General features: G+C 46.3%; 1 long non-coding RNA gene across 1 annotated transcript; it reads right to left on the bottom strand.

Moving 5' to 3' along the window:
- Positions 1–7544: 7544 nt before the first annotated feature.
- LOC131899960 (uncharacterized) lies at positions 7545–8611 on the bottom strand. The gene is made up of 3 exons (XR_009376155.1): positions 8238–8611; positions 7766–7862; positions 7545–7652 (listed from the first exon to the last, which is right to left on the bottom strand). It is a non-coding gene; the product is annotated as an uncharacterized LOC131899960 (long non-coding RNA).
- Positions 8612–8914: the final 303 nt, after the last annotated feature.

Below are 8914 nucleotides of genomic sequence, written 5' to 3'. Positions count from 1 at the left end.
TACCCAAAACCCTAGACTGTGAGAAAATTTGCAGCTTTACAGTGAGTCTGGGTGGACCTAATTGTTGCCATCCTATCTGAAAACTGACTGTGTGAATGAAACCACGCATTACAACAAGACACAAATGTAATCAATCACACATGGGTATTTCATATTGTTGAGAAAATAATCACTTAATCTTAAAAGGAGGATGGACACCATGACAACACTCGTGTAAACCTTTTATTTACTTGTCTATTTTGACTTTTGAAATTCAGAACTTTAAGGATTCCAGTAATGCCACTGAGCAACAGTGGAGCACTCATGTAATTTCACACTTGCTACTCGGGAGCAGAATACTCATGAATTTCAGGTTAGTCTGGCATCTGTAGTATGACACTGGTTTAAAAAACAAAGTTGCCAGGTGGACAGTGGTGACGCATGCCTTTAATCCCAGCACTCGGGAGACAGAGGCAGGTGGATCTCTGTGAGTTTGAGGCCAGCCTGGTCTACAGAGTGAGTTCCAGGACAGCCAAAGCTGTTATATAGATACACAGAGAAACCCTGTCTCGAAAAACCAACCCCCACCCCCAAATCATAAAGTCTAGCTGGGCGGTGGTGGCACACACCTTTAATTCGGGCACTTGGGCAGAGGCAGGTGGATCTTGGAGGTTGAGACCAGACTGGTCTAAAGAGTGAGTTCCAGGACAGCAAGGGCCACACAGAGAAATCCTGTCTCAAAAAACCAACAACAACAACAACAACAACAACAAACAAACAAACAAACAACAGAACAAAACCAAAAACCAAAACCCAAAAACCAGCAAGGGAGCTGAAGAGATACTCAGTGGAGAAGAACACATACTGTTCTCGCAGAGGACCCAAGTTCAGTTCCCAGCACCCATATTGGGCAGCTCCCAGCTGCTTGTAACTCCAACTCCATGTAATTCAACCTGTACTCCTCCGAACCTGTACTCACCTGTGCATATTGACACACATATACACACACAATTACAAAGAAAAGATATGTTGTAAAGCAAAGTAAAAAATAAAACCATATAATATTTACAGGTATTTCATACTGTGTGCTAACAGTATAAAAACAGAAGACCCCACAAACTACCAACTTCCTGGTCACAGTTGCCAACAGGGGAGCAGGGGACTGTGACAGGAGGAGCATTGTTTCTGCAAGGCTTTCTTTCCTTTTTGGAGACAAATTATCAGAGGAAAATCGAGCAGGTTGTTGACTCTGAGCAGGGGTTGCCTATGTGTTTATTGGAGTGATTCTAACCCCATCGCATCATGGTGAGGAATGGGTTAATGCATCTGCAGTGCTCCGGAAAGGACGGGCACATTCCTCAACCCAATATGTCTCAGCTATCTAACTCTACTTTTCTTGTTTCTGCAATTTTGCCATGGGAATAAAAAAATTTTGCTCTCGGGGGCTGGAGAGATGGCTCAGAGGTTAAGAGTACTGACTGCTCTTCCAGAGGTCCTGAGTTCAATTCCCAGCAACCACATGGTGGCTCAAAAACCATCCGTAATGAGATTTGGTGCCCTCTTCGGGCCTGCAGTCATACATGCTGTATACATAATAAATACATAAATCTTTAAAAAAAAAAAAGATTTTGCTCTCACCTGGTGGTGGTGGTGGTGGTGGCCGTGGCGATGGCGCACGCCTTTAATGCCAGCACTCGGGAGGCAGAGCCAGGCGGATCTCTGTGAGTTTAAGGCCAGCCTGGTCTACAGAGTGAATTCACTCCAAAACTACACAGAGAAACCCTGTCTCAAAAAACAAAAACAGAAAGAAAGAAAAGAAAAAAGAAAAAAAAGATTTTGTTCTTAAAATGCTTGTTACTTGCGTGTTAATTGTATAAAACAGTAGGGTTTTTTTGTTTTTGTTTTTGTTTTTTTTGGTTTTTTGAGACAGGGTTTCTCTGTGTAGCTTTGCGTGGCCTCGAACTCACGGAGATCCGCCTGGCTCTGCCTCCCCAGTGCTGGGATTAAAGGCGTGCGCCACCACCGCCCGGCTTGTTTTTGTTTTTTGAACAGGGTTTCTCTGTGTAGTCCTGGCTGTCTTGGATTCACTCTGTAGACCAGGCTGGCTTTGAACACAGAGATCCACCTGCCTCTGCCTCCCAAGTGCTGGGAAATGCTGGGATTGAAGGTGTTCGCCATCACCGCCCAGTTTGTTTGTTTGTTTGTTTGTTTTTAACTTAGGTTTTGGGAATTGAACTCAGGTCCTTGTGTTTGCTTGAGCTATCTTTTCAGTCTGTTTTCCTGATGATGGTCATTCTGATCACAGGAAGGCAGGACTTTCTGGTTTACATTTCCCTCAAGATAAGGATGTTGAGTATTTTCAGGTTTCATGTATATACTAGGATTTTGCATGTTCAAAAGGTGTTTGCATTCCAAAATACATATTTTTTTTTAACTAGATAGGGTCAGTCTCCCATGTAGCCCAGGTTAGGCTTGAACTTGTTATTTAGCCCAGGGTTATCTTGAACTCCTGAGCCTCCTTCCTCCACCTCTTTTTTTTTTTCATTTTTCTTTATTAAGAAATTTTCTACACATTCCACATACCACACACAGATCTCACCTCTACCCTCCTCCCTCCTCCCACCCCCAGCCCTCTCTCCCAAGCCACCCCACATCCCCACCTCCCCCAAATCAAGGTCTCCCATGGGGAGTCAGCAGAGCCCAGCTCACTGAGCCTAGGCAGGTCCAAGCCCCTCCCCACTGCACCAAGGCTGCGCAAGGCGTCACACCACAGGCACCGGATTCCCAAAAGCCTGCCCATAGACCAGGGACAGATCCCGATCCCCCTGCCTGGGTGACCACCAAACAGTTCAAGCCAAACAACCATCTTCCGTATCCAGAGGGCCTAGTCCAGTCCCATGGGGGCTCCACAGCCACCAGTCCACAGTTCATGGGCTTCCTCTAGTGTGGCCGGTCATCTCTGCACATCCTCCCATCATGATCTCGAAGTCCCTCGCCTGCAGAATCCCTCCTCTCTCTCATCAATTGGATTCCCGGAGCTCAGCCTGGTGCCTGGCCATGGATCTCTGCATTCACCTCCATCAGTCACTGGACAAAGGCTCTATGATGACAGCTAGGTTATTTGCTAGGCTGCTCACCAGAGTAGACCATCCTCTGGATCACTGCCAGCAGACCAAGGTGGAGTCAACCTTGTGGATTTCTGAGAGCCTCCCCAGCACCCTGCATCTTCCTATTCCCATGATGTCCTCTTCTATCATGGTATCTTCCTCCCTGCCCTCCCACTCTGTCCCTGTTCCAGCTTGACCCTCCCATTTCCCTATGTTCTCATCCCCCACTCCTCGCCCTCTGTCACCCCCACATACCCAGTCCGCTCATGTAGATCTCATCCACTTTTCCGTCGCAGGTTCATCCATGTGTCCCTCCTAGGGTCTCTCCCTAGGTCTAGCCTCTCTGGAATTGTGGGTTGCAGTCTGGCCATCCTTTCCCTCACATCTAGAATCCACTTATGAGTGAGTACATACTATGTTTGTCCTTCTGAGTCTGGGTTACCTCACTCAGGATGATATTTTCTAGTTCCATCCATTTGCCTGCAAATTTCATGATATCATTGTTTTTTACTGCTGAGTAGTACTCCATTGTGTATATGTACCACATTTTCTTTATCCATTCTTCAGTTGAGGGGCATCTAGGTTGTTTTCAGGTTCTGGCTATTACGAATAATGTTGCTATGAACATAGCTGAGCAAGTGTCCTTGTGGTAAGATTGAGCATTCCTTGGGTATATGCCCAAGAGTGGTATAGCTGGGTCTTGGGGGAGATGGATTCCCAATTTTCTAAGAAAGCGCCATACTGATTTCCAGAGTGGCTGTACAAGCTTGCATTCCCACCAGCAGTGGCTTCCTCCACCTCTTGAGTGATGGGATTACAAGTGCATGCCACCAAACCCAGCAAAACATATCAATTTCAAGTCAAAATTGCATGCTCGTGAGATGGCACTTGTGCCTGATGATATGAGTTGGATCCCTGGAAAGGAGAGAACCAACTCCTTCAAATTCTCTTCTGATCTCCAAATGCTTGGCTTGGTATACACACACACACACACACACACACACACACACCACACATACACACACACACCACACATACACACACACACACACCACACACACACACACACACACACCACACACACACACACACACACACCACACACACACACACACACACACACACACACACACACACACACTATTCCTGCCATCTCAGCACTAGGGAGACCGAGGCAGGAGGATTGTGGGGAGGTTGAGGGCAGCCTCAGCTACACAGCAGGTACAAAGCCAACCAGAGCTGCATAGCAATATCCCGTCTCCAAAAAAAGCCACTCTGGCTAGAGAGATGGCTCAGAGGTTAAGAGCACTGGCTACTGTTCCAGAGGTCCCAGCAACCACAAGGGTGGCTCACAACCATCTATAATGAGATCTGGTGCCCTCTTTGGGCATAAAGGTTTATGTGCAGGCAGAACACTATATATAATAAATATTTTTTTAAAGCCACTCTGAGGGAGAGGCTGCTGCTACTGTCTAACTGCTGAGCACTGTTGTCTCTAATGAGGCTGGAGCTAGTAACAGTGAAACGGCTTCATTTTGAGCCATTCTACCTGTTGTTGCTGATGCTGTTGGCACCTCAGAAGGACAAAGCAATCAGCTAAGCAGTGGGCCTGTCAGAGCCTCTGCCTGGCCTCCCTTTAAACTTCTTACAAGGGTCAACTTGAATTTGGATTTAGGAGCCTTGTTGCCAGTTTGGAAAATTAATAACTGCAAGGCTCCCTTCTGTGGTCAAGAAGCAGCAGCATCCAACTGTTTGGAGCCTGGTCTTGTAGGCAGGTGAGGCCAGGGGGCTCACTCTCCCCACAGCAGGGCCCAGGCAGGAATGGATAGAGGCCATAAAGGAGTGGTGGGGACTACTGAACTTGGGGTGGTATGCTGCAGTCAGTCCCAGCACATGGGAGGCAGAACCACGAGGATCAGAAAGCCGTCTTTGATTACACAGAGAGTTCAAGAGCAGCCTGGGCTATATGAGACCCTGTCTCAAAAACAAAAAGAAGGATATAGAGTATTTGTTCATAAACTGTCAAAGGCAGAATGTCCCTTAGAGATCCTCTAACTTTGTCTTATTTTCATTGTTTGTTTGTTTGATTTTTGTTTTTTCGAGACAGGGTTTCTCTGAGTAGCCCTGGCTGTCCTGGAACTAGCTCTGTAGACCAGGCTGGTGTTTGTTTGTTTTTTATGAATTATGAATCCCAAGTCTGAGGAACAGAAAGGAGTTAGTGGATATTGCTTTGCTGCTCAGTGACAGAGCTGGGATACATAGAAATCCTAATTTTTCTGTAGGATTTTCATGCTCTTTTCTGCAGAGTATTTGCCTTTTTGGTCTTTCTAACCTTAAGGGATGGTTTCCATGGTATACAACTCCTTTGAAACATTCATCGTCATTTGGTTGCTGTTTTGAACAGATTCTTGTTGTGAAATTCAGGCTGACCTGGAACATGTGATCCTCCTGCCTCAACCTTCTGAGAGCTGGCATACCACCCTGCATATTCAGTGCATATGGCTTAGGAATTTAATAAAGAACTCATTTCAGCAGCATCCATGGAAGCCTGGTCCAGCTTGACATTCACTGCTTGCCTAGCTGCAAGCTGCAGCCTTTAATCTTGGGTGGATGGTAAATGATCCTAATGATCCTTGGCTGGAGAGATGGCTCAGCAGTTAGGAGCACTTGCTGTTCTTCCAGCAGACCTTGGTTCAATTCCCAGCACCCACATGGTAACTCACAACCATCCATAACTCCAGTTCCAGATCTGGCATCCTCTTCTGACTTCCGTGGGCACCAGGCTCACATGTGGTGCATAGACATGCATGCAAGCGAAACACCTCATATACGTAAAATAAATCTTTAAACACATTTTTAAAATAATCCTAATATAGATCCAAGTCCCAGAGTTTCTGTTCTAGAATGATGAAAACAAGCACAACTGTGCACAATGCATGTGAAAGTGAGTACAGGGGTGGGGAGGGGACAGTGACAAACATGTCACTCCCATCAAAGCCTCAAAGCAGTGAAGGACAACTGAGATAAAGTTTGGAGTGGGGAGGGATAGCACAGCTAAGCAAGCCAAAGCGGAGTGTGGAGAGAGTGCTAGAAAGATCCAGTGGGGGTTAAGGTAGAGGAGCAGATACGCTGGAGGCAGTGAGTGAACAGTCGGGCAGTCAACTCATTATCCCAACGGCATGGCCTTTCCTAAAGGATTTCAGATACCTTATAAAGACACACGAGATAGGTCAAGACAGCATAAATTAAAGGTCGGAAAACAGGAGGTGGACTCAAAGCACAGCCAAGCACAAGGCTCCAAACGCATACCATGCTGCCACAAAGGGGGGGCCCAAAAGTTGGCTTTAAGCTTTCTAGCAGCCAACAGGAAGGGGAAACCTTGCTGTTACACAATTCACAATGTCCAGGAGATAAAAAACAAACTAATTGCTCAGAAGGGTAACTGCTCTCAGTACTAAGATCAGACAGGAATTCCTCCCAGGGGCCTCTGAGAGGATGCTGTGGGATACAATGAACAACATCCTGACAACATCCTTCCAATAGCGGTAGCAACAAGTTTCAAAAGGCTATTTTTCCTAAGTACCCTCAGGATCAACCACTGGTCAGTACCCCAGTAAAGCCAGGTCGCTGGAAGCTAAAAATAGCATGTGAAGGTATGGAACAGGGAATCGAGTGCTCACATGAGCAGGGAAAAGGTTATATATAGGCATATGCATGCATAGAATGTCTCTGGAAGAATAAATTGGTAACAGCACTTGACTGGAGGGAAGTAGATAACTGCAGCCTGGGACAGGAGAGAGAGACTTCCTTTTTACCCCTTGCCAGTTCATACTGCCTGGATTTGCATTAACATGGTTTATTTTTTTAATGGAAGCATTGATTGTTAAACTAATAATGGCATTCAAGGTTCGGAGGGTCAGAGGCTTTTCATCCCTGGGCCAGAGGCAGGGCGAGGATGTCCAAACATTAGTTTTAATGTTCAAGTAAGGATCGGGAGTGAGATGGCTGTCATGCATGCCTCTGTTTTCAACACTTAGGACACTGAAGCAGAATGATTGAGGATTCAAAACCAGTCTGGACTGCTTGGTGAGATTTTTTGTTGAGGAAGGGGAGGGGAAGAGAGCAGGAGAGGGCAGAAGAGAGATGAGAAAGAGACTCGGTGTCCCTGTGCTGTGGTGCACATCTGTGCTATCTGTGATCTCACACTCAGAAAGCTAGGTAGGGTGATCAAAAGGTCCAAGTGAAGATCTGGGCAGAGATGCGGGAGAGGACATTATGATTAGGATATACTGTATGAATTTTTAATGAAAACAACGTTCCAGGCAAGCCTGGGCTACAATAAGAAAAAAGAAAAAGAACATTTATTAAACAATTCCTGGGTATTAAGGGCCTCCCCCCCCCTCCCCCGTTTGCTCCACATAACAATCCTGCCAGAGACATTTACCACAGCAATCTTCAATCTTCCTTGGAGAAGACACATGAGTTTGAACTGCTTTTTGTTGTTGTTGTTGTTCCCATAATTGACTTTTAGGATAGATGAGCAAGAAGGAGCAAAACATGCATCTGCTAAGAATTTTAAAAAGCAGCCATCAAGCCAGGGCTCCACAGTGAAACCCTGTCTCCAAAAACAAAAACAACAGCAGACGTCCCGGTGTGGGGGAGGGGCGCCCAGGACCTACCCACTTGAAGCTGCCTCCAGAGAACTTCTTATCATTTCCTTGCCCGCGCTTGGGATGGTGACAGTTTGCTAGACTTCAGTCTCAGGATCAAGATTCACTTAAAATTAGGATAACCCAGTGAAAACCAGGATATCCGGTGAAACGCATCTCAGGAACACAAACAACGAACAGAAAACGTTAGTTTGAGTGTTGCCTGGCCTTGTTTCTTTTTCATTCATTCATTCATTCATTCATTTTTTTTTCTTTTTTGGTTTTTCGAGACAGGGTTTCTCTGTGTAGCTTTGCGCCTTTCCTGGAACTCACTTGGTAGCCCAGGCTGGCCTCGAACTCACAGAGATCCGCCTGGCTCTGCCTCCGGAGTGCTGAGATTAAAGGCGTGCGCCACCACGCCCAGCCGTGTTGGCCTTGCTATTTAAAAGCCCCCTCCGTACAAGGCACTTTTCTGAAACCTGGTGCAGGTGAGCGAACTTACCTCATATCCTGACCAGAGTGGGAATTTAGGTTTGTCACTCAGGCCGAACTGGCCTGGCTGAGTTGGGGCCGTTTCTCTTTGTGGTATTTGGCTGCAGCAGAGCAGTCGTGTTGAAAAGCGTTCTGTCTTGCCAGGCTGCCTCTTTCCTGGTGCCTTGCCTAGAGAAGCTGGATTCTGCTGGACGTTCCTCTGTGCCCATTGGCGTATCTGGCAACCTGTCTGGCACCCAGGCCAGGATATATGAGGCAAAAAAGAAAAGCTGGGGTGCCCATGTACTGAAGTTCCCAGTCAGTCTCCCTTTCCCCCTGTCTTTAAGACAATTACATTTAAAAAAAATACAGTGTTCAGTGTCATTATCTGCAAGTCCTGTTTTTCCCCCCCAAACCTTTACTTTGCAAACCTATCGACCCTAACGAGAATCCCTCCTGACTACTAGCTGAGGTAGTGAAAACAACGTGGGGATTTTAGAAGAATTTTCAACCACAAAGAGGGGAACAATAAGAACGCTCTGTCCAACCCCCATTGTCCTTTTTTTTCTTTCCCTAAACAGAATTAAGCTGAGCAGTCAATTTTCTTGCCCAGTTCTGTTAAAGTTTTACCGTGCTTCTGGAACCTTGGCTAACTTCCCTTTTCATGTGTTTGCCAGGGACATTGAGTTTGTGAGGCCCTCTGCTGTC

The sequence above is a fragment of the Peromyscus eremicus genome, chromosome X (genome assembly GCF_949786415.1).
Source record: "Peromyscus eremicus chromosome X, PerEre_H2_v1, whole genome shotgun sequence".
In the NCBI taxonomy this organism is placed as follows: Eukaryota; Metazoa; Chordata; class Mammalia; order Rodentia; family Cricetidae; genus Peromyscus; species Peromyscus eremicus.
The sequence above is the reverse complement of the archived record's forward strand: the minus strand, read 5'-3'. Positions and strand labels throughout refer to the sequence as shown.